The 20,496-nt window shown below is 48.8% G+C and overlaps 26 non-coding genes across 26 annotated transcripts; 14 read left to right on the plus strand and 12 right to left on the minus strand.

Annotated features, from left to right (window-relative positions):
• Positions 1–1,391: 1,391 nt before the first annotated feature.
• Trnav-aac (transfer RNA valine (anticodon AAC)) lies at positions 1,392–1,464 on the plus strand. Its single transcript has one exon. It is a non-coding gene; the product is annotated as a tRNA-Val (tRNA).
• A 208-nt stretch (positions 1,465–1,672) lies between these two features.
• On the minus strand, positions 1,673–1,744 carry Trnap-cgg (transfer RNA proline (anticodon CGG)). The gene has a single exon. It is a non-coding gene; the product is annotated as a tRNA-Pro (tRNA).
• Positions 1,745–1,978: 234 nt separating this feature from the next.
• Positions 1,979–2,051, plus strand: Trnav-uac (transfer RNA valine (anticodon UAC)). The gene has a single exon. It is a non-coding gene; the product is annotated as a tRNA-Val (tRNA).
• Positions 2,052–2,687: 636 nt separating this feature from the next.
• Trnap-ugg (transfer RNA proline (anticodon UGG)) lies at positions 2,688–2,759 on the minus strand. The gene has a single exon. It is a non-coding gene; the product is annotated as a tRNA-Pro (tRNA).
• Positions 2,760–4,259: 1,500 nt separating this feature from the next.
• Positions 4,260–4,332, plus strand: Trnav-aac (transfer RNA valine (anticodon AAC)). Its single transcript has one exon. It is a non-coding gene; the product is annotated as a tRNA-Val (tRNA).
• Positions 4,333–4,540: 208 nt separating this feature from the next.
• Trnap-cgg (transfer RNA proline (anticodon CGG)) lies at positions 4,541–4,612 on the minus strand. The gene has a single exon. It is a non-coding gene; the product is annotated as a tRNA-Pro (tRNA).
• Positions 4,613–4,846: 234 nt separating this feature from the next.
• Trnav-uac (transfer RNA valine (anticodon UAC)) lies at positions 4,847–4,919 on the plus strand. The gene has a single exon. It is a non-coding gene; the product is annotated as a tRNA-Val (tRNA).
• Positions 4,920–5,555: 636 nt separating this feature from the next.
• On the minus strand, positions 5,556–5,627 carry Trnap-ugg (transfer RNA proline (anticodon UGG)). Its single transcript has one exon. It is a non-coding gene; the product is annotated as a tRNA-Pro (tRNA).
• Positions 5,628–7,127: 1,500 nt separating this feature from the next.
• On the plus strand, positions 7,128–7,200 carry Trnav-aac (transfer RNA valine (anticodon AAC)). Its single transcript has one exon. It is a non-coding gene; the product is annotated as a tRNA-Val (tRNA).
• Positions 7,201–7,408: 208 nt separating this feature from the next.
• On the minus strand, positions 7,409–7,480 carry Trnap-cgg (transfer RNA proline (anticodon CGG)). Its single transcript has one exon. It is a non-coding gene; the product is annotated as a tRNA-Pro (tRNA).
• Positions 7,481–7,714: 234 nt separating this feature from the next.
• Trnav-uac (transfer RNA valine (anticodon UAC)) lies at positions 7,715–7,787 on the plus strand. The gene has a single exon. It is a non-coding gene; the product is annotated as a tRNA-Val (tRNA).
• Positions 7,788–8,423: 636 nt separating this feature from the next.
• On the minus strand, positions 8,424–8,495 carry Trnap-ugg (transfer RNA proline (anticodon UGG)). The gene has a single exon. It is a non-coding gene; the product is annotated as a tRNA-Pro (tRNA).
• A 1,500-nt stretch (positions 8,496–9,995) lies between these two features.
• On the plus strand, positions 9,996–10,068 carry Trnav-aac (transfer RNA valine (anticodon AAC)). The gene has a single exon. It is a non-coding gene; the product is annotated as a tRNA-Val (tRNA).
• A 208-nt stretch (positions 10,069–10,276) lies between these two features.
• Positions 10,277–10,348, minus strand: Trnap-cgg (transfer RNA proline (anticodon CGG)). The gene has a single exon. It is a non-coding gene; the product is annotated as a tRNA-Pro (tRNA).
• Positions 10,349–10,582: 234 nt separating this feature from the next.
• On the plus strand, positions 10,583–10,655 carry Trnav-uac (transfer RNA valine (anticodon UAC)). Its single transcript has one exon. It is a non-coding gene; the product is annotated as a tRNA-Val (tRNA).
• A 636-nt stretch (positions 10,656–11,291) lies between these two features.
• Trnap-ugg (transfer RNA proline (anticodon UGG)) lies at positions 11,292–11,363 on the minus strand. The gene has a single exon. It is a non-coding gene; the product is annotated as a tRNA-Pro (tRNA).
• Positions 11,364–12,863: 1,500 nt separating this feature from the next.
• Trnav-aac (transfer RNA valine (anticodon AAC)) lies at positions 12,864–12,936 on the plus strand. The gene has a single exon. It is a non-coding gene; the product is annotated as a tRNA-Val (tRNA).
• A 208-nt stretch (positions 12,937–13,144) lies between these two features.
• Positions 13,145–13,216, minus strand: Trnap-cgg (transfer RNA proline (anticodon CGG)). The gene has a single exon. It is a non-coding gene; the product is annotated as a tRNA-Pro (tRNA).
• Positions 13,217–13,450: 234 nt separating this feature from the next.
• Positions 13,451–13,523, plus strand: Trnav-uac (transfer RNA valine (anticodon UAC)). The gene has a single exon. It is a non-coding gene; the product is annotated as a tRNA-Val (tRNA).
• A 2,207-nt stretch (positions 13,524–15,730) lies between these two features.
• Positions 15,731–15,803, plus strand: Trnav-aac (transfer RNA valine (anticodon AAC)). The gene has a single exon. It is a non-coding gene; the product is annotated as a tRNA-Val (tRNA).
• A 208-nt stretch (positions 15,804–16,011) lies between these two features.
• Positions 16,012–16,083, minus strand: Trnap-cgg (transfer RNA proline (anticodon CGG)). The gene has a single exon. It is a non-coding gene; the product is annotated as a tRNA-Pro (tRNA).
• Positions 16,084–16,317: 234 nt separating this feature from the next.
• Trnav-uac (transfer RNA valine (anticodon UAC)) lies at positions 16,318–16,390 on the plus strand. Its single transcript has one exon. It is a non-coding gene; the product is annotated as a tRNA-Val (tRNA).
• Positions 16,391–17,026: 636 nt separating this feature from the next.
• On the minus strand, positions 17,027–17,098 carry Trnap-ugg (transfer RNA proline (anticodon UGG)). Its single transcript has one exon. It is a non-coding gene; the product is annotated as a tRNA-Pro (tRNA).
• Positions 17,099–18,598: 1,500 nt separating this feature from the next.
• Trnav-aac (transfer RNA valine (anticodon AAC)) lies at positions 18,599–18,671 on the plus strand. Its single transcript has one exon. It is a non-coding gene; the product is annotated as a tRNA-Val (tRNA).
• A 208-nt stretch (positions 18,672–18,879) lies between these two features.
• Positions 18,880–18,951, minus strand: Trnap-cgg (transfer RNA proline (anticodon CGG)). The gene has a single exon. It is a non-coding gene; the product is annotated as a tRNA-Pro (tRNA).
• Positions 18,952–19,185: 234 nt separating this feature from the next.
• Trnav-uac (transfer RNA valine (anticodon UAC)) lies at positions 19,186–19,258 on the plus strand. Its single transcript has one exon. It is a non-coding gene; the product is annotated as a tRNA-Val (tRNA).
• The last annotated feature ends 1,238 nt before the right edge of the window (positions 19,259–20,496 follow it).

The following is a 20,496-nucleotide window of genomic DNA, read 5'->3' on the forward strand; positions in this document are numbered from 1 at the left end:
TGGGAAGAATATGAAAGGCAATGAATATAGAGTGAATAATTTCATCGCGCTCTGCAGATGAACAGACGGTGGTGTTTCACTTTCGTCATGTGCTTTCTCAGTGTCAAGGGAAGGCAAATGCACTAAACAAAAGAACATCGGGAATCCGAAACACCAACTCATAACGAAAAGATTGCGGAATATACTGCAAGCAAAACTTCCAGAAGACCAATCCTGAAGGCGTCGGTGCCTTAACAATTATTCCGTGCAGCAATGATCATCTAGGAAGAGCCAACTGTACGTGTCGCTCCACCACACAACTTTTTTTGATATTGTTTTACCTAAATTTCCATTACCTCTTCGTTACAAGAATACTGATGGTTTTCACCTGATCTGCTTCGTCCAGCAGCGATAGTAGTAAGTAAATCGACGACAGTTTCATTAAAAGTAGGTCAGACACAGAAATCGGAGTTACGTGTAGCTCATGTTATTACGCTTTCAAATGCAGTTCTCCGGCTGGGAGTAGTGGCGTACTCCTGTAATCCAAGCGTCTGGGAGGCCGTTGTTGTGGAAGAGATCTGGGAACAACTACAGATTCGGCCGTTTCATCAGCTCAGGAACGACCGCGACGCCTTCATCGAGCTCTGCAGATTGACCAGATAGCAGTGCGGAATTTTCGGCTAGTGGTGGCTCGGGGTTAAGAGAAGTCGAGAGCAGTGAGCAAAACTACATCGGGAAACCGAAACAGACGACTCATAACGAAAAGATTGCGGAATGTACTGCAAAAGCAAAACTTCGAGAAGACGAACTCTGAAGCCGTCGGTGCCTTAACAATCATTCCGTGCAGCAACGATAATCTGGCGAGAGCGAGGCGTGGGTGTCGCTCGACCACACAACACATTTTATATAATGTTCTACTTATTCTAAACTTGCGTTTCCAGATCATCAGTAAAATACTGTGTGATTTACACCTGGTTTCCTTCTTCCAAAAGCGATATTAAGAAGTACATCGACTGCAGCGTCATTGACGGTCGTGGGTCCGGGCGCCGGCGCGCCAGCGGTGGCCTGACGGAGCTGCTGGTGCCTTCATGTAGAGCTACCGCTGAGTCCGGGCTCCTCGCCGCTAACGAAGTGATTGCTTTTGGTGACATCATTTGCAATAGCGACTGCGCGAATTGACGGTACCTCGTATGGAAAGAATGAGAAGCTGATGCTGCTGAGGACTCGGCCGCGAGCATTTCCGACGACTTCTTGGGCTCTCATTCGTGATGGCATTCAGACAGGCAAGGGTGCTGTCGATTGTTGCATACGAATGCGAAATACCTGCATTGTGCGTTTCCGCAAAGTGATTTTTACGCCAAAGTTGCGATCGTCCTACAAGTTGTGTCAGATGTGGAGCACAGAGCGTAGCAGTTTCCGTGGTGTAGCGGTTATCACGTCTGCCTAACACGCAGAAGGTCCCCGGTTCGATTCCGGGCGGAAACACTTTTTCGTCGCACTCAACAAGACCCTTGCTACAATCTCTACTGTGACCATTTAAATCAATTTCAAACGGCCCACCACCAGGGCTCAGATGATACATGAAACTCTTTCAGAACCGGCTACTTGGTTTTTGTGCTTACCTGGAGGGCTGGAAATGCGCGGAACAGCCGCCGGCATGACGGTAGTTGCCACACGTTTGCACAAAACGCAAGGGCTCGTCCGGGATTTGAACCCGGGACCTCCTGCACCCGAAGCAGGAATCATACCCCTAGACCAACGAGCCTGTTCGTAGCGTCTAAGCGCTGCACATGACTGACGCCTCCGTTCTTGGTATCACCATGCAGAGCTGCCGCTCACCCAGCGTTTTCCCTGGCTGTTGCGGTTTGATTGTTTTCATCGATGTCTTTTACAATAGCAACTTCTAGAATCGGAGGGAGCTCGTAGGCGATGCCTTTGCTTACGCAGGAAAAATCTGTTGCCACTACGGGTTTCTAGGTAGAACGGCCGCACAGCCGTCGTTTCCGTGGTGTAGCGGTTATCACGTCTGCTTTACACGCAGAAGGTCCCCGGTTCGATCCCGGGCGGAAACACGACTTTTTTTAAACCCCTTTTCGGATTCCATTTCCGAGATAACGTCACGTCTGCGTATGCATGGATAATAAATGTCGTGTGCTACACGGATATCGCTTCATTTTACTGTCAAATGCTCTTGCTCCCATAGTGTACCGGTATTCAGTAACTCAGAACGCTCGTAGCTCCATTCTGGCCGGCAAAGTTTATAATCCATTTCTTCAGGACTACTTCAAGTGCGCTTCATACTGGCTTTCCTGAGCTCACTGCACTCGCCTTGTCACAGCTCTGTTGAAGTGTGAACGTAACTAATAGTGAGAAACTCTTAACTACGCTCAGTCTTGTATCCCACCCTTTGGTTGTTGTCGTCGCTAATCAGATGAAGGTAGACTGCTCCACGATTGAGGTTCGTCTCCACTCACGGTGCACATGTTCTGCAAAGACAACCTTTGTTTTCCGTTGCATGCAAGATTACTGTCGGCTCTTCTACAGCAATCGACCCATGTAATTTACTGGTGTCAGATTCTTGCCATATCAAACGGTCCCTTCATCACCGTAGTGCTACACAAAGCGTGCTGCGGCAGGCATCTATTCTTCATTACAGAGCTGCAAACGTGGGTGAGCTCCACCTACTCTTCAGCACGGTCAAAACGGTAGGGCTCGTCCGGGATTTGAACCCGGAACCTCCTGCACCCAAAGCAGGAATCATACCCCTAGACCAACGAGCCACCTGCCAGTAGCAATGAAGCTAATCCCAAGCAGTCCAGCTCCGAGGAACACTAACTTCCATGTAAATCAGAAACAAAAGCGCTTTCTGAAGGCAGCGCTCACCACTGATGGGAAGAATATGAAAGGCAATGAATATAGAGTGAATAATTTCATCGCGCTCTGCAGATGAACAGACGGTGGTGTTTCACTTTCGTCATGTGCTTTCTCAGTGTCAAGGGAAGGCAAATGCACTAAACAAAAGAACATCGGGAATCCGAAACACCAACTCATAACGAAAAGATTGCGGAATATACTGCAAGCAAAACTTCCAGAAGACCAATCCTGAAGGCGTCGGTGCCTTAACAATTATTCCGTGCAGCAATGATCATCTAGGAAGAGCCAACTGTACGTGTCGCTCCACCACACAACTTTTTTTGATATTGTTTTACCTAAATTTCCATTACCTCTTCGTTACAAGAATACTGATGGTTTTCACCTGATCTGCTTCGTCCAGCAGCGATAGTAGTAAGTAAATCGACGACAGTTTCATTAAAAGTAGGTCAGACACAGAAATCGGAGTTACGTGTAGCTCATGTTATTACGCTTTCAAATGCAGTTCTCCGGCTGGGAGTAGTGGCGTACTCCTGTAATCCAAGCGTCTGGGAGGCCGTTGTTGTGGAAGAGATCTGGGAACAACTACAGATTCGGCCGTTTCATCAGCTCAGGAACGACCGCGACGCCTTCATCGAGCTCTGCAGATTGACCAGATAGCAGTGCGGAATTTTCGGCTAGTGGTGGCTCGGGGTTAAGAGAAGTCGAGAGCAGTGAGCAAAACTACATCGGGAAACCGAAACAGACGACTCATAACGAAAAGATTGCGGAATGTACTGCAAAAGCAAAACTTCGAGAAGACGAACTCTGAAGCCGTCGGTGCCTTAACAATCATTCCGTGCAGCAACGATAATCTGGCGAGAGCGAGGCGTGGGTGTCGCTCGACCACACAACACATTTTATATAATGTTCTACTTATTCTAAACTTGCGTTTCCAGATCATCAGTAAAATACTGTGTGATTTACACCTGGTTTCCTTCTTCCAAAAGCGATATTAAGAAGTACATCGACTGCAGCGTCATTGACGGTCGTGGGTCCGGGCGCCGGCGCGCCAGCGGTGGCCTGACGGAGCTGCTGGTGCCTTCATGTAGAGCTACCGCTGAGTCCGGGCTCCTCGCCGCTAACGAAGTGATTGCTTTTGGTGACATCATTTGCAATAGCGACTGCGCGAATTGACGGTACCTCGTATGGAAAGAATGAGAAGCTGATGCTGCTGAGGACTCGGCCGCGAGCATTTCCGACGACTTCTTGGGCTCTCATTCGTGATGGCATTCAGACAGGCAAGGGTGCTGTCGATTGTTGCATACGAATGCGAAATACCTGCATTGTGCGTTTCCGCAAAGTGATTTTTACGCCAAAGTTGCGATCGTCCTACAAGTTGTGTCAGATGTGGAGCACAGAGCGTAGCAGTTTCCGTGGTGTAGCGGTTATCACGTCTGCCTAACACGCAGAAGGTCCCCGGTTCGATTCCGGGCGGAAACACTTTTTCGTCGCACTCAACAAGACCCTTGCTACAATCTCTACTGTGACCATTTAAATCAATTTCAAACGGCCCACCACCAGGGCTCAGATGATACATGAAACTCTTTCAGAACCGGCTACTTGGTTTTTGTGCTTACCTGGAGGGCTGGAAATGCGCGGAACAGCCGCCGGCATGACGGTAGTTGCCACACGTTTGCACAAAACGCAAGGGCTCGTCCGGGATTTGAACCCGGGACCTCCTGCACCCGAAGCAGGAATCATACCCCTAGACCAACGAGCCTGTTCGTAGCGTCTAAGCGCTGCACATGACTGACGCCTCCGTTCTTGGTATCACCATGCAGAGCTGCCGCTCACCCAGCGTTTTCCCTGGCTGTTGCGGTTTGATTGTTTTCATCGATGTCTTTTACAATAGCAACTTCTAGAATCGGAGGGAGCTCGTAGGCGATGCCTTTGCTTACGCAGGAAAAATCTGTTGCCACTACGGGTTTCTAGGTAGAACAGCCGCACAGCCGTCGTTTCCGTGGTGTAGCGGTTATCACGTCTGCTTTACACGCAGAAGGTCCCCGGTTCGATCCCGGGCGGAAACACGACTTTTTTTAAACCCCTTTTCGGATTCCATTTCCGAGATAACGTCACGTCTGCGTATGCATGGATAATAAATGTCGTGTGCTACACGGATATCGCTTCATTTTACTGTCAAATGCTCTTGCTCCCATAGTGTACCGGTATTCAGTAACTCAGAACGCTCGTAGCTCCATTCTGGCCGGCAAAGTTTATAATCCATTTCTTCAGGACTACTTCAAGTGCGCTTCATACTGGCTTTCCTGAGCTCACTGCACTCGCCTTGTCACAGCTCTGTTGAAGTGTGAACGTAACTAATAGTGAGAAACTCTTAACTACGCTCAGTCTTGTATCCCACCCTTTGGTTGTTGTCGTCGCTAATCAGATGAAGGTAGACTGCTCCACGATTGAGGTTCGTCTCCACTCACGGTGCACATGTTCTGCAAAGACAACCTTTGTTTTCCGTTGCATGCAAGATTACTGTCGGCTCTTCTACAGCAATCGACCCATGTAATTTACTGGTGTCAGATTCTTGCCATATCAAACGGTCCCTTCATCACCGTAGTGCTACACAAAGCGTGCTGCGGCAGGCATCTATTCTTCATTACAGAGCTGCAAACGTGGGTGAGCTCCACCTACTCTTCAGCACGGTCAAAACGGTAGGGCTCGTCCGGGATTTGAACCCGGGACCTCCTGCACCCAAAGCAGGAATCATACCCCTAGACCAACGAGCCACCTGCCAGTAGCAATGAAGCTAATCCCAAGCAGTCCAGCTCCGAGGAACACTAACTTCCATGTAAATCAGAAACAAAAGCGCTTTCTGAAGGCAGCGCTCACCACTGATGGGAAGAATATGAAAGGCAATGAACATAGAGTGAATAATTTCATCGCGCTCTGCAGATGAACAGACGGTGGTGTTTCACTTTCGTCATGTGCTTTCTCAGTGTCAAGGGAAGGCAAATGCACTAAACAAAAGAACATCGGGAATCCGAAACACCAACTCATAACGAAAAGATTGCGGAATATACTGCAAGCAAAACTTCCAGAAGACCAATCCTGAAGGCGTCGGTGCCTTAACAATTATTCCGTGCAGCAATGATCATCTAGGAAGAGCCAACTGTACGTGTCGCTCCACCACACAACTTTTTTTGATATTGTTTTACCTAAATTTCCATTACCTCTTCGTTACAAGAATACTGATGGTTTTCACCTGATCTGCTTCGTCCAGCAGCGATAGTAGTAAGTAAATCGACGACAGTTTCATTAAAAGTAGGTCAGACACAGAAATCGGAGTTACGTGTAGCTCATGTTATTACGCTTTCAAATGCAGTTCTCCGGCTGGGAGTAGTGGCGTACTCCTGTAATCCAAGCGTCTGGGAGGCCGTTGTTGTGGAAGAGATCTGGGAACAACTACAGATTCGGCCGTTTCATCAGCTCAGGAACGACCGCGACGCCTTCATCGAGCTCTGCAGATTGACCAGATAGCAGTGCGGAATTTTCGGCTAGTGGTGGCTCGGGGTTAAGAGAAGTCGAGAGCAGTGAGCAAAACTACATCGGGAAACCGAAACAGACGACTCATAACGAAAAGATTGCGGAATGTACTGCAAAAGCAAAACTTCGAGAAGACGAACTCTGAAGCCGTCGGTGCCTTAACAATCATTCCGTGCAGCAACGATAATCTGGCGAGAGCGAGGCGTGGGTGTCGCTCGACCACACAACACATTTTATATAATGTTCTACTTATTCTAAACTTGCGTTTCCAGATCATCAGTAAAATACTGTGTGATTTACACCTGGTTTCCTTCTTCCAAAAGCGATATTAAGAAGTACATCGACTGCAGCGTCATTGACGGTCGTGGGTCCGGGCGCCGGCGCGCCAGCGGTGGCCTGACGGAGCTGCTGGTGCCTTCATGTAGAGCTACCGCTGAGTCCGGGCTCCTCGCCGCTAACGAAGTGATTGCTTTTGGTGACATCATTTGCAATAGCGACTGCGCGAATTGACGGTACCTCGTATGGAAAGAATGAGAAGCTGATGCTGCTGAGGACTCGGCCGCGAGCATTTCCGACGACTTCTTGGGCTCTCATTCGTGATGGCATTCAGACAGGCAAGGGTGCTGTCGATTGTTGCATACGAATGCGAAATACCTGCATTGTGCGTTTCCGCAAAGTGATTTTTACGCCAAAGTTGCGATCGTCCTACAAGTTGTGTCAGATGTGGAGCACAGAGCGTAGCAGTTTCCGTGGTGTAGCGGTTATCACGTCTGCCTAACACGCAGAAGGTCCCCGGTTCGATTCCGGGCGGAAACACTTTTTCGTCGCACTCAACAAGACCCTTGCTACAATCTCTACTGTGACCATTTAAATCAATTTCAAACGGCCCACCACCAGGGCTCAGATGATACATGAAACTCTTTCAGAACCGGCTACTTGGTTTTTGTGCTTACCTGGAGGGCTGGAAATGCGCGGAACAGCCGCCGGCATGACGGTAGTTGCCACACGTTTGCACAAAACGCAAGGGCTCGTCCGGGATTTGAACCCGGGACCTCCTGCACCCGAAGCAGGAATCATACCCCTAGACCAACGAGCCTGTTCGTAGCGTCTAAGCGCTGCACATGACTGACGCCTCCGTTCTTGGTATCACCATGCAGAGCTGCCGCTCACCCAGCGTTTTCCCTGGCTGTTGCGGTTTGATTGTTTTCATCGATGTCTTTTACAATAGCAACTTCTAGAATCGGTGGGAGCTCGTAGGCGATGCCTTTGCTTACGCAGGAAAAATCTGTTGCCACTACGGGTTTCTAGGTAGAACAGCCGCACAGCCGTCGTTTCCGTGGTGTAGCGGTTATCACGTCTGCTTTACACGCAGAAGGTCCCCGGTTCGATCCCGGGCGGAAACACGACTTTTTTTAAACCCCTTTTCGGATTCCATTTCCGAGATAACGTCACGTCTGCGTATGCATGGATAATAAATGTCGTGTGCTACACGGATATCGCTTCATTTTACTGTCAAATGCTCTTGCTCCCATAGTGTACCGGTATTCAGTAACTCAGAACGCTCGTAGCTCCATTCTGGCCGGCAAAGTTTATAATCCATTTCTTCAGGACTACTTCAAGTGCGCTTCATACTGGCTTTCCTGAGCTCACTGCACTCGCCTTGTCACAGCTCTGTTGAAGTGTGAACGTAACTAATAGTGAGAAACTCTTAACTACGCTCAGTCTTGTATCCCACCCTTTGGTTGTTGTCGTCGCTAATCAGATGAAGGTAGACTGCTCCACGATTGAGGTTCGTCTCCACTCACGGTGCACATGTTCTGCAAAGACAACCTTTGTTTTCCGTTGCATGCAAGATTACTGTCGGCTCTTCTACAGCAATCGACCCATGTAATTTACTGGTGTCAGATTCTTGCCATATCAAACGGTCCCTTCATCACCGTAGTGCTACACAAAGCGTGCTGCGGCAGGCATCTATTCTTCATTACAGAGCTGCAAACGTGGGTGAGCTCCACCTACTCTTCAGCACGGTCAAAACGGTAGGGCTCGTCCGGGATTTGAACCCGGGACCTCCTGCACCCAAAGCAGGAATCATACCCCTAGACCAACGAGCCACCTGCCAGTAGCAATGAAGCTAATCCCAAGCAGTCCAGCTCCGAGGAACACTAACTTCCATGTAAATCAGAAACAAAAGCGCTTTCTGAAGGCAGCGCTCACCACTGATGGGAAGAATATGAAAGGCAATGAATATAGAGTGAATAATTTCATCGCGCTCTGCAGATGAACAGACGGTGGTGTTTCACTTTCGTCATGTGCTTTCTCAGTGTCAAGGGAAGGCAAATGCACTAAACAAAAGAACATCGGGAATCCGAAACACCAACTCATAACGAAAAGATTGCGGAATATACTGCAAGCAAAACTTCCAGAAGACCAATCCTGAAGGCGTCGGTGCCTTAACAATTATTCCGTGCAGCAATGATCATCTAGGAAGAGCCAACTGTACGTGTCGCTCCACCACACAACTTTTTTTGATATTGTTTTACCTAAATTTCCATTACCTCTTCGTTACAAGAATACTGATGGTTTTCACCTGATCTGCTTCGTCCAGCAGCGATAGTAGTAAGTAAATCGACGACAGTTTCATTAAAAGTAGGTCAGACACAGAAATCGGAGTTACGTGTAGCTCATGTTATTACGCTTTCAAATGCAGTTCTCCGGCTGGGAGTAGTGGCGTACTCCTGTAATCCAAGCGTCTGGGAGGCCGTTGTTGTGGAAGAGATCTGGGAACAACTACAGATTCGGCCGTTTCATCAGCTCAGGAACGACCGCGACGCCTTCATCGAGCTCTGCAGATTGACCAGATAGCAGTGCGGAATTTTCGGCTAGTGGTGGCTCGGGGTTAAGAGAAGTCGAGAGCAGTGAGCAAAACTACATCGGGAAACCGAAACAGACGACTCATAACGAAAAGATTGCGGAATGTACTGCAAAAGCAAAACTTCGAGAAGACGAACTCTGAAGCCGTCGGTGCCTTAACAATCATTCCGTGCAGCAACGATAATCTGGCGAGAGCGAGGCGTGGGTGTCGCTCGACCACACAACACATTTTATATAATGTTCTACTTATTCTAAACTTGCGTTTCCAGATCATCAGTAAAATACTGTGTGATTTACACCTGGTTTCCTTCTTCCAAAAGCGATATTAAGAAGTACATCGACTGCAGCGTCATTGACGGTCGTGGGTCCGGGCGCCGGCGCGCCAGCGGTGGCCTGACGGAGCTGCTGGTGCCTTCATGTAGAGCTACCGCTGAGTCCGGGCTCCTCGCCGCTAACGAAGTGATTGCTTTTGGTGACATCATTTGCAATAGCGACTGCGCGAATTGACGGTACCTCGTATGGAAAGAATGAGAAGCTGATGCTGCTGAGGACTCGGCCGCGAGCATTTCCGACGACTTCTTGGGCTCTCATTCGTGATGGCATTCACACAGGCAAGGGTGCTGTCGATTGTTGCATACGAATGCGAAATACCTGCATTGTGCGTTTCCGCAAAGTGATTTTTACGCCAAAGTTGCGATCGTCCTACAAGTTGTGTCAGATGTGGAGCACAGAGCGTAGCAGTTTCCGTGGTGTAGCGGTTATCACGTCTGCCTAACACGCAGAAGGTCCCCGGTTCGATTCCGGGCGGAAACACTTTTTCGTCGCACTCAACAAGACCCTTGCTACAATCTCTACTGTGACCATTTAAATCAATTTCAAACGGCCCACCACCAGGGCTCAGATGATACATGAAACTCTTTCAGAACCGGCTACTTGGTTTTTGTGCTTACCTGGAGGGCTGGAAATGCGCGGAACAGCCGCCGGCATGACGGTAGTTGCCACACGTTTGCACAAAACGCAAGGGCTCGTCCGGGATTTGAACCCGGGACCTCCTGCACCCGAAGCAGGAATCATACCCCTAGACCAACGAGCCTGTTCGTAGCGTCTAAGCGCTGCACATGACTGACGCCTCCGTTCTTGGTATCACCATGCAGAGCTGCCGCTCACCCAGCGTTTTCCCTGGCTGTTGCGGTTTGATTGTTTTCATCGATGTCTTTTACAATAGCAACTTCTAGAATCGGAGGGAGCTCGTAGGCGATGCCTTTGCTTACGCAGGAAAAATCTGTTGCCACTACGGGTTTCTAGGTAGAACAGCCGCACAGCCGTCGTTTCCGTGGTGTAGCGGTTATCACGTCTGCTTTACACGCAGAAGGTCCCCGGTTCGATCCCGGGCGGAAACACGACTTTTTTTAAACCCCTTTTCGGATTCCATTTCCGAGATAACGTCACGTCTGCGTATGCATGGATAATAAATGTCGTGTGCTACACGGATATCGCTTCATTTTACTGTCAAATGCTCTTGCTCCCATAGTGTACCGGTATTCAGTAACTCAGAACGCTCGTAGCTCCATTCTGGCCGGCAAAGTTTATAATCCATTTCTTCAGGACTACTTCAAGTGCGCTTCATACTGGCTTTCCTGAGCTCACTGCACTCGCCTTGTCACAGCTCTGTTGAAGTGTGAACGTAACTAATAGTGAGAAACTCTTAACTACGCTCAGTCTTGTATCCCACCCTTTGGTTGTTGTCGTCGCTAATCAGATGAAGGTAGACTGCTCCACGATTGAGGTTCGTCTCCACTCACGGTGCACATGTTCTGCAAAGACAACCTTTGTTTTCCGTTGCATGCAAGATTACTGTCGGCTCTTCTACAGCAATCGACCCATGTAATTTACTGGTGTCAGATTCTTGCCATATCAAACGGTCCCTTCATCACCGTAGTGCTACACAAAGCGTGCTGCGGCAGGCATCTATTCTTCATTACAGAGCTGCAAACGTGGGTGAGCTCCACCTACTCTTCAGCACGGTCAAAACGGTAGGGCTCGTCCGGGATTTGAACCCGGGACCTCCTGCACCCAAAGCAGGAATCATACCCCTAGACCAACGAGCCACCTGCCAGTAGCAATGAAGCTAATCCCAAGCAGTCCAGCTCCGAGGAACACTAACTTCCATGTAAATCAGAAACAAAAGCGCTTTCTGAAGGCAGCGCTCACCACTGATGGGAAGAATATGAAAGGCAATGAATATAGAGTGAATAATTTCATCGCGCTCTGCAGATGAACAGACGGTGGTGTTTCACTTTCGTCATGTGCTTTCTCAGTGTCAAGGGAAGGCAAATGCACTAAACAAAAGAACATCGGGAATCCGAAACACCAACTCATAACGAAAAGATTGCGGAATATACTGCAAGCAAAACTTCCAGAAGACCAATCCTGAAGGCGTCGGTGCCTTAACAATTATTCCGTGCAGCAATGATCATCTAGGAAGAGCCAACTGTACGTGTCGCTCCACCACACAACTTTTTTTGATATTGTTTTACCTAAATTTCCATTACCTCTTCGTTACAAGAATACTGATGGTTTTCACCTGATCTGCTTCGTCCAGCAGCGATAGTAGTAAGTAAATCGACGACAGTTTCATTAAAAGTAGGTCAGACACAGAAATCGGAGTTACGTGTAGCTCATGTTATTACGCTTTCAAATGCAGTTCTCCGGCTGGGAGTAGTGGCGTACTCCTGTAATCCAAGCGTCTGGGAGGCCGTTGTTGTGGAAGAGATCTGGGAACAACTACAGATTCGGCCGTTTCATCAGCTCAGGAACGACCGCGACGCCTTCATCGAGCTCTGCAGATTGACCAGATAGCAGTGCGGAATTTTCGGCTAGTGGTGGCTCGGGGTTAAGAGAAGTCGAGAGCAGTGAGCAAAACTACATCGGGAAACCGAAACAGACGACTCATAACGAAAAGATTGCGGAATGTACTGCAAAAGCAAAACTTCGAGAAGACGAACTCTGAAGCCGTCGGTGCCTTAACAATCATTCCGTGCAGCAACGATAATCTGGCGAGAGCGAGGCGTGGGTGTCGCTCGACCACACAACACATTTTATATAATGTTCTACTTATTCTAAACTTGCGTTTCCAGATCATCAGTAAAATACTGTGTGATTTACACCTGGTTTCCTTCTTCCAAAAGCGATATTAAGAAGTACATCGACTGCAGCGTCATTGACGGTCGTGGGTCCGGGCGCCGGCGCGCCAGCGGTGGCCTGACGGAGCTGCTGGTGCCTTCATGTAGAGCTACCGCTGAGTCCGGGCTCCTCGCCGCTAACGAAGTGATTGCTTTTGGTGACATCATTTGCAATAGCGACTGCGCGAATTGACGGTACCTCGTATGGAAAGAATGAGAAGCTGATGCTGCTGAGGACTCGGCCGCGAGCATTTCCGACGACTTCTTGGGCTCTCATTCGTGATGGCATTCAGACAGGCAAGGGTGCTGTCGATTGTTGCATACGAATGCGAAATACCTGCATTGTGCGTTTCCGCAAAGTGATTTTTACGCCAAAGTTGCGATCGTCCTACAAGTTGTGTCAGATGTGGAGCACAGAGCGTAGCAGTTTCCGTGGTGTAGCGGTTATCACGTCTGCCTAACACGCAGAAGGTCCCCGGTTCGATTCCGGGCGGAAACACTTTTTCGTCGCACTCAACAAGACCCTTGCTACAATCTCTACTGTGACCATTTAAATCAATTTCAAACGGCCCACCACCAGGGCTCAGATGATACATGAAACTCTTTCAGAACCGGCTACTTGGTTTTTGTGCTTACCTGGAGGGCTGGAAATGCGCGGAACAGCCGCCGGCATGACGGTAGTTGCCACACGTTTGCACAAAACGCAAGGGCTCGTCCGGGATTTGAACCCGGGACCTCCTGCACCCGAAGCAGGAATCATACCCCTAGACCAACGAGCCTGTTCGTAGCGTCTAAGCGCTGCACATGACTGACGCCTCCGTTCTTGGTATCACCATGCAGAGCTGCCGCTCACCCAGCGTTTTCCCTGGCTGTTGCGGTTTGATTGTTTTCATCGATGTCTTTTACAATAGCAACTTCTAGAATCGGTGGGAGCTCGTAGGCGATGCCTTTGCTTACGCAGGAAAAATCTGTTGCCACTACGGGTTTCTAGGTAGAACAGCCGCACAGCCGTCGTTTCCGTGGTGTAGCGGTTATCACGTCTGCTTTACACGCAGAAGGTCCCCGGTTCGATCCCGGGCGGAAACACGACTTTTTTTAAACCCCTTTTCGGATTCCATTTCCGAGATAACGTCACGTCTGCGTATGCATGGATAATAAATGTCGTGTGCTACACGGATATCGCTTCATTTTACTGTCAAATGCTCTTGCTCCCATAGTGTACCGGTATTCAGTAACTCAGAACGCTCGTAGCTCCATTCTGGCCGGCAAAGTTTATAATCCATTTCTTCAGGACTACTTCAAGTGCGCTTCATACTGGCTTTCCTGAGCTCACTGCACTCGCCTTGTCACAGCTCTGTTGAAGTGTGAACGTAACTAATAGTGAGAAACTCTTAACTACGCTCAGTCTTGTATCCCACCCTTTGGTTGTTGTCGTCGCTAATCAGATGAAGGTAGACTGCTCCACGATTGAGGTTCGTCTCCACTCACGGTGCACATGTTCTGCAAAGACAACCTTTGTTTTCCGTTGCATGCAAGATTACTGTCGGCTCTTCTACAGCAATCGACCCATGTAATTTACTGGTGTCAGATTCTTGCCATATCAAACGGTCCCTTCATCACCGTAGTGCTACACAAAGCGTGCTGCGGCAGGCATCTATTCTTCATTACAGAGCTGCAAACGTGGGTGAGCTCCACCTACTCTTCAGCACGGTCAAAACGGTAGGGCTCGTCCGGATTTGAACCCGGGACCTCCTGCACCCAAAGCAGGAATCATACCCCTAGACCAACGAGCCACCTGCCAGTAGCAATGAAGCTAATCCCAAGCAGTCCAGCTCCGAGGAACACTAACTTCCATGTAAATCAGAAACAAAAGCGCTTTCTGAAGGCAGCGCTCACCACTGATGGGAAGAATATGAAAGGCAATGAATATAGAGTGAATAATTTCATCGCGCTCTGCAGATGAACAGACGGTGGTGTTTCACTTTCGTCATGTGCTTTCTCAGTGTCAAGGGAAGGCAAATGCACTAAACAAAAGAACATCGGGAATCCGAAACACCAACTCATAACGAAAAGATTGCGGAATATACTGCAAGCAAAACTTCCAGAAGACCAATCCTGAAGGCGTCGGTGCCTTAACAATTATTCCGTGCAGCAATGATCATCTAGGAAGAGCCAACTGTACGTGTCGCTCCACCACACAACTTTTTTTGATATTGTTTTACCTAAATTTCCATTACCTCTTCGTTACAAGAATACTGATGGTTTTCACCTGATCTGCTTCGTCCAGCATCGATAGTAGTAAGTAAATCGACGACAGTTTCATTAAAAGTAGGTCAGACACAGAAATCGGAGTTACGTGTAGCTCATGTTATTACGCTTTCAAATGCAGTTCTCCGGCTGGGAGTAGTGGCGTACTCCTGTAATCCAAGCGTCTGGGAGGCCGTTGTTGTGGAAGAGATCTGGGAACAACTACAGATTCGGCCGTTTCATCAGCTCAGGAACGACCGCGACGCCTTCATCGAGCTCTGCAGATTGACCAGATAGCAGTGCGGAATTTTCGGCTAGTGGTGGCTCGGGGTTAAGAGAAGTCGAGAGCAGTGAGCAAAACTACATCGGGAAACCGAAACAGACGACTCATAACGAAAAGATTGCGGAATGTACTGCAAAAGCAAAACTTCGAGAAGACGAACTCTGAAGCCGTCGGTGCCTTAACAATCATTCCGTGCAGCAACGATAATCTGGCGAGAGCGAGGCGTGGGTGTCGCTCGACCACACAACACATTTTATATAATGTTCTACTTATTCTAAACTTGCGTTTCCAGATCATCAGTAAAATACTGTGTGATTTACACCTGGTTTCCTTCTTCCAAAAGCGATATTAAGAAGTACATCGACTGCAGCGTCATTGACGGTCGTGGGTCCGGGCGCCGGCGCGCCAGCGGTGGCCTGACGGAGCTGCTGGTGCCTTCATGTAGAGCTACCGCTGAGTCCGGGCTCCTCGCCGCTAACGAAGTGATTGCTTTTGGTGACATCATTTGCAATAGCGACTGCGCGAATTGACGGTACCTCGTATGGAAAGAATGAGAAGCTGATGCTGCTGAGGACTCGGCCGCGAGCATTTCCGACGACTTCTTGGGCTCTCATTCGTGATGGCATTCAGACAGGCAAGGGTGCTGTCGATTGTTGCATACGAATGCGAAATACCTGCATTGTGCGTTTCCGCAAAGTGATTTTTACGCCAAAGTTGCGATCGTCCTACAAGTTGTGTCAGATGTGGAGCACAGAGCGTAGCAGTTTCCGTGGTGTAGCGGTTATCACGTCTGCCTAACACGCAGAAGGTCCCCGGTTCGATTCCGGGCGGAAACACTTTTTCGTCGCACTCAACAAGACCCTTGCTACAATCTCTACTGTGACCATTTAAATCAATTTCAAACGGCCCACCACCAGGGCTCAGATGATACATGAAACTCTTTCAGAACCGGCTACTTGGTTTTTGTGCTTACCTGGAGGGCTGGAAATGCGCGGAACAGCCGCCGGCATGACGGTAGTTGCCACACGTTTGCACAAAACGCAAGGGCTCGTCCGGGATTTGAACCCGGGACCTCCTGCACCCGAAGCAGGAATCATACCCCTAGACCAACGAGCCTGTTCGTAGCGTCTAAGCGCTGCACATGACTGACGCCTCCGTTCTTGGTATCACCATGCAGAGCTGCCGCTCACCCAGCGTTTTCCCTGGCTGTTGCGGTTTGATTGTTTTCATCGATGTCTTTTACAATAGCAACTTCTAGAATCGGAGGGAGCTCGTAGGCGATGCCTTTGCTTACGCAGGAAAAATCTGTTGCCACTACGGGTTTCTAGGTAGAACAGCCGCACAGCCGTCGTTTCCGTGGTGTAGCGGTTATCACGTCTGCTTTACACGCAGAAGGTCCCCGGTTCGATCCCGGGCGGAAACACGACTTTTTTTAAACCCCTTTTCGGATTCCATTTCCGAGATAACGTCACGTCTGCGTATGCATGGATAATAAATGTCGTGTGCTACACGGATATCGCTTCATTTTACTGTCAAATGCTCTTGCTCCCATAGTGTACCGGTATTCAGTAACTCAGAACGCTCGTAGCTCCATTCTGGCCGGCAAAGTTTATAATCCATTTCTTCAGGACTACTTCAAGTGCGCTTCATACTGGCTTTCCTGAGCTCACTGCACTCGCCTTGTCACAGCTCTGTTGAAGTGTGAACGTAACTAATAGTGAGAAACTCTTAACTACGCTCAGTCTTGTATCCCACCCTTTGGTTGTTGTCGTCGCTAATCAGATGAAGGTAGACTGCTCCACGATTGAGGTTCGTCTCCACTCACGGTGCACATGTTCTGCAAAGACAACCTTTGTTTTCCGTTGCATGCAAGATTACTGTCGGCTCTTCTACAGCAATCGACCCATGTAATTTACTGGTGTCAGATTCTTGCCATATCAAACGGTCCCTTCATCACCGTAGTGCTACACAAAGCGTGCTGCGGCAGGCATCTATTCTTCATTACAGAGCTGCAAACGTGGGTGAGCTCCACCTACTCTTCAGCACGGTCAAAACGGTAGGGCTCGTCCGGGATTTGAACCCGGGACCTCCTGCACCCAAAGCAGGAATCATACCCCTAGACCAACGAGCCACCTGCCAGTAGCAATGAAGCTAATCCCAAGCAGTCCAGCTCCGAGGAACACTAACTTCCATGTAAATCAGAAACAAAAGCGCTTTCTGAAGGCAGCGCTCACCACTGATGGGAAGAATATGAAAGGCAATGAATATAGAGTGAATAATTTCATCGCGCTCTGCAGATGAACAGACGGTGGTGTTTCACTTTCGTCATGTGCTTTCTCAGTGTCAAGGGAAGGCAAATGCACTAAACAAAAGAACATCGGGAATCCGAAACACCAACTCATAACGAAAAGATTGCGGAATATACTGCAAGCAAAACTTCCAGAAGACCAATCCTGAAGGCGTCGGTGCCTTAACAATTATTCCGTGCAGCAATGATCATCTAGGAAGAGCCAACTGTACGTGTCGCTCCACCACACAACTTTTTTTGATATTGTTTTACCTAAATTTCCATTACCTCTCCGTTACAAGAATACTGATGGTTTTCACCTGATCTGCTTCGTCCAGCAGCGATAGTAGTAAGTAAATCGACGACAGTTTCATTAAAAGTAGGTCAGACACAGAAATCGGAGTTACGTGTAGCTCATGTTATTACGCTTTCAAATGCAGTTCTCCGGCTGGGAGTAGTGGCGTACTCCTGTAATCCAAGCGTCTGGGAGGCCGTTGTTGTGGAAGAGATCTGGGAACAACTACAGATTCGGCCGTTTCATCAGCTCAGGAACGACCGCGACGCCTTCATCGAGCTCTGCAGATTGACCAGATAGCAGTGCGGAATTTTCGGCTAGTGGTGGCTCGGGGTTAAGAGAAGTCGAGAGCAGTGAGCAAAACTACATCGGGAAACCGAAACAGACGACTCATAACGAAAAGATTGCGGAATGTACTGCAAAAGCAAAACTTCGAGAAGACGAACTCTGAAGCCGTCGGTGCCTTAACAATCATTCCGTGCAGCAACGATAATCTGGCGAGAGCGAGGCGTGGGTGTCGCTCGACCACACAACACATTTTATATAATGTTCTACTTATTCTAAACTTGCGTTTCCAGATCATCAGTAAAATACTGTGTGATTTACACCTGGTTTCCTTCTTCCAAAAGCGATATTAAGAAGTACATCGACTGCAGCGTCATTGACGGTCGTGGGTCCGGGCGCCGGCGCGCCAGCGGTGGCCTGACGGAGCTGCTGGTGCCTTCATGTAGAGCTACCGCTGAGTCCGGGCTCCTCGCCGCTAACGAAGTGATTGCTTTTGGTGACATCATTTGCAATAGCGACTGCGCGAATTGACGGTACCTCGTATGGAAAGAATGAGAAGCTGATGCTGCTGAGGACTCGGCCGCGAGCATTTCCGACGACTTCTTGGGCTCTCATTCGTGATGGCATTCAGACAGGCAAGGGTGCTGTCGATTGTTGCATACGAATGCGAAATACCTGCATTGTGCGTTTCCGCAAAGTGATTTTTACGCCAAAGTTGCGATCGTCCTACAAGTTGTGTCAGATGTGGAGCACAGAGCGTAGCAGTTTCCGTGGTGTAGCGGTTATCACGTCTGCCTAACACGCAGAAGGTCCCCGGTTCGATTCCGGGCGGAAACACTTTTTCGTCGCACTCAACAAGACCCTTGCTACAATCTCTACTGTGACCATTTAAATCAATTTCAAACGGCCCACCACCAGGGCTCAGATGATACATGAAACTCTTTCAGAACCGGCTACTTGGTTTTTGTGCTTACCTGGAGGGCTGGAAATGCGCGGAACAGCCGCCGGCATGACGGTAGTTGCCACACGTTTGCACAAAACGCAAGGGCTCGTCCGGGATTTGAACCCGGGACCTCCTGCACCCGAAGCAGGAATCATACCCCTAGACCAACGAGCCTGTTCGTAGCGTCTAAGCGCTGCACATGACTGACGCCTCCGTTCTTGGTATCACCATGCAGAGCTGCCGCTCACCCAGCGTTTTCCCTGGCTGTTGCGGTTTGATTGTTTTCATCGATGTCTTTTACAATAGCAACTTCTAGAATCGGTGGGAGCTCGTAGGCGATGCCTTTGCTTACGCAGGAAAAATCTGTTGCCACTACGGGTTTCTAGGTAGAACAGCCGCACAGCCGTCGTTTCCGTGGTGTAGCGGTTATCACGTCTGCTTTACACGCAGAAGGTCCCCGGTTCGATCCCGGGCGGAAACACGACTTTTTTTAAACCCCTTTTCGGATTCCATTTCCGAGATAACGTCACGTCTGCGTATGCATGGATAATAAATGTCGTGTGCTACACGGATATCGCTTCATTTTACTGTCAAATGCTCTTGCTCCCATAGTGTACCGGTATTCAGTAACTCAGAACGCTCGTAGCTCCATTCTGGCCGGCAAAGTTTATAATCCATTTCTTCAGGACTACTTCAAGTGCGCTTCATACTGGCTTTCCTGAGCTCACTGCACTCGCCTTGTCACAGCTCTGTTGAAGTGTGAACGTAACTAATAGTGAGAAACTCTTAACTACGCTCAGTCTTGTATCCCACCCTTTGGTTGTTGTCGTCGCTAATCAGATGAAGGTAGACTGCTCCACGATTGAGGTTCGTCTCCACTCACGGTGCACATGTTCTGCAAAGACAACCTTTGTTTTCCGTTGCATGCAAGATTACTGTCGGCTCTTCTACAGCAATCGACCCATGTAATTTACTGGTGTCAGATTCTTGCCATATCAAACGGTCCCTTCATCACCGTAGTGCTACACAAAGCGTGCTGCGGCAGGCATCTATTCTTCATTACAGAGCTGCAAACGTGGGTGAGCTCCACCTACTCTTCAGCACGGTCAAAACGGTAGGGCTCGTCCGGATTTGAACCCGGGACCTCCTGCACCCAAAGCAGGAATCATACCCCTAGACCAACGAGCCACCTGCCAGTAGCAATGAAGCTAATCCCAAGCAGTCCAGCTCCGAGGAACACTAACTTCCATGTAAATCAGAAACAAAAGCGCTTTCTGAAGGCAGCGCTCACCACTGATGGGAAGAATATGAAAGGCAATGAATATAGAGTGAATAATTTCATCGCGCTCTGCAGATGAACAGACGGTGGTGTTTCACTTTCGTCATGTGCTTTCTCAGTGTCAAGGGAAGGCAAATGCACTAAACAAAAGAACATCGGGAATCCGAAACACCAACTCATAACGAAAAGATTGCGGAATATACTGCAAGCAAAACTTCCAGAAGACCAATCCTGAAGGCGTCGGTGCCTTAACAATTATTCCGTGCAGCAATGATCATCTAGGAAGAGCCAACTGTACGTGTCGCTCCACCACACAACTTTTTTTGATATTGTTTTACCTAAATTTCCATTACCTCTTCGTTACAAGAATACTGATGGTTTTCACCTGATCTGCTTCGTCCAGCAGCGATAGTAGTAAGTAAATCGACGACAGTTTCATT

The sequence above is a fragment of the Schistocerca cancellata genome, unplaced genomic scaffold (genome assembly GCF_023864275.1).
Source record: "Schistocerca cancellata isolate TAMUIC-IGC-003103 unplaced genomic scaffold, iqSchCanc2.1 HiC_scaffold_1078, whole genome shotgun sequence".
NCBI lineage: Eukaryota > Metazoa > Arthropoda > Insecta > Orthoptera > Acrididae > Schistocerca > Schistocerca cancellata.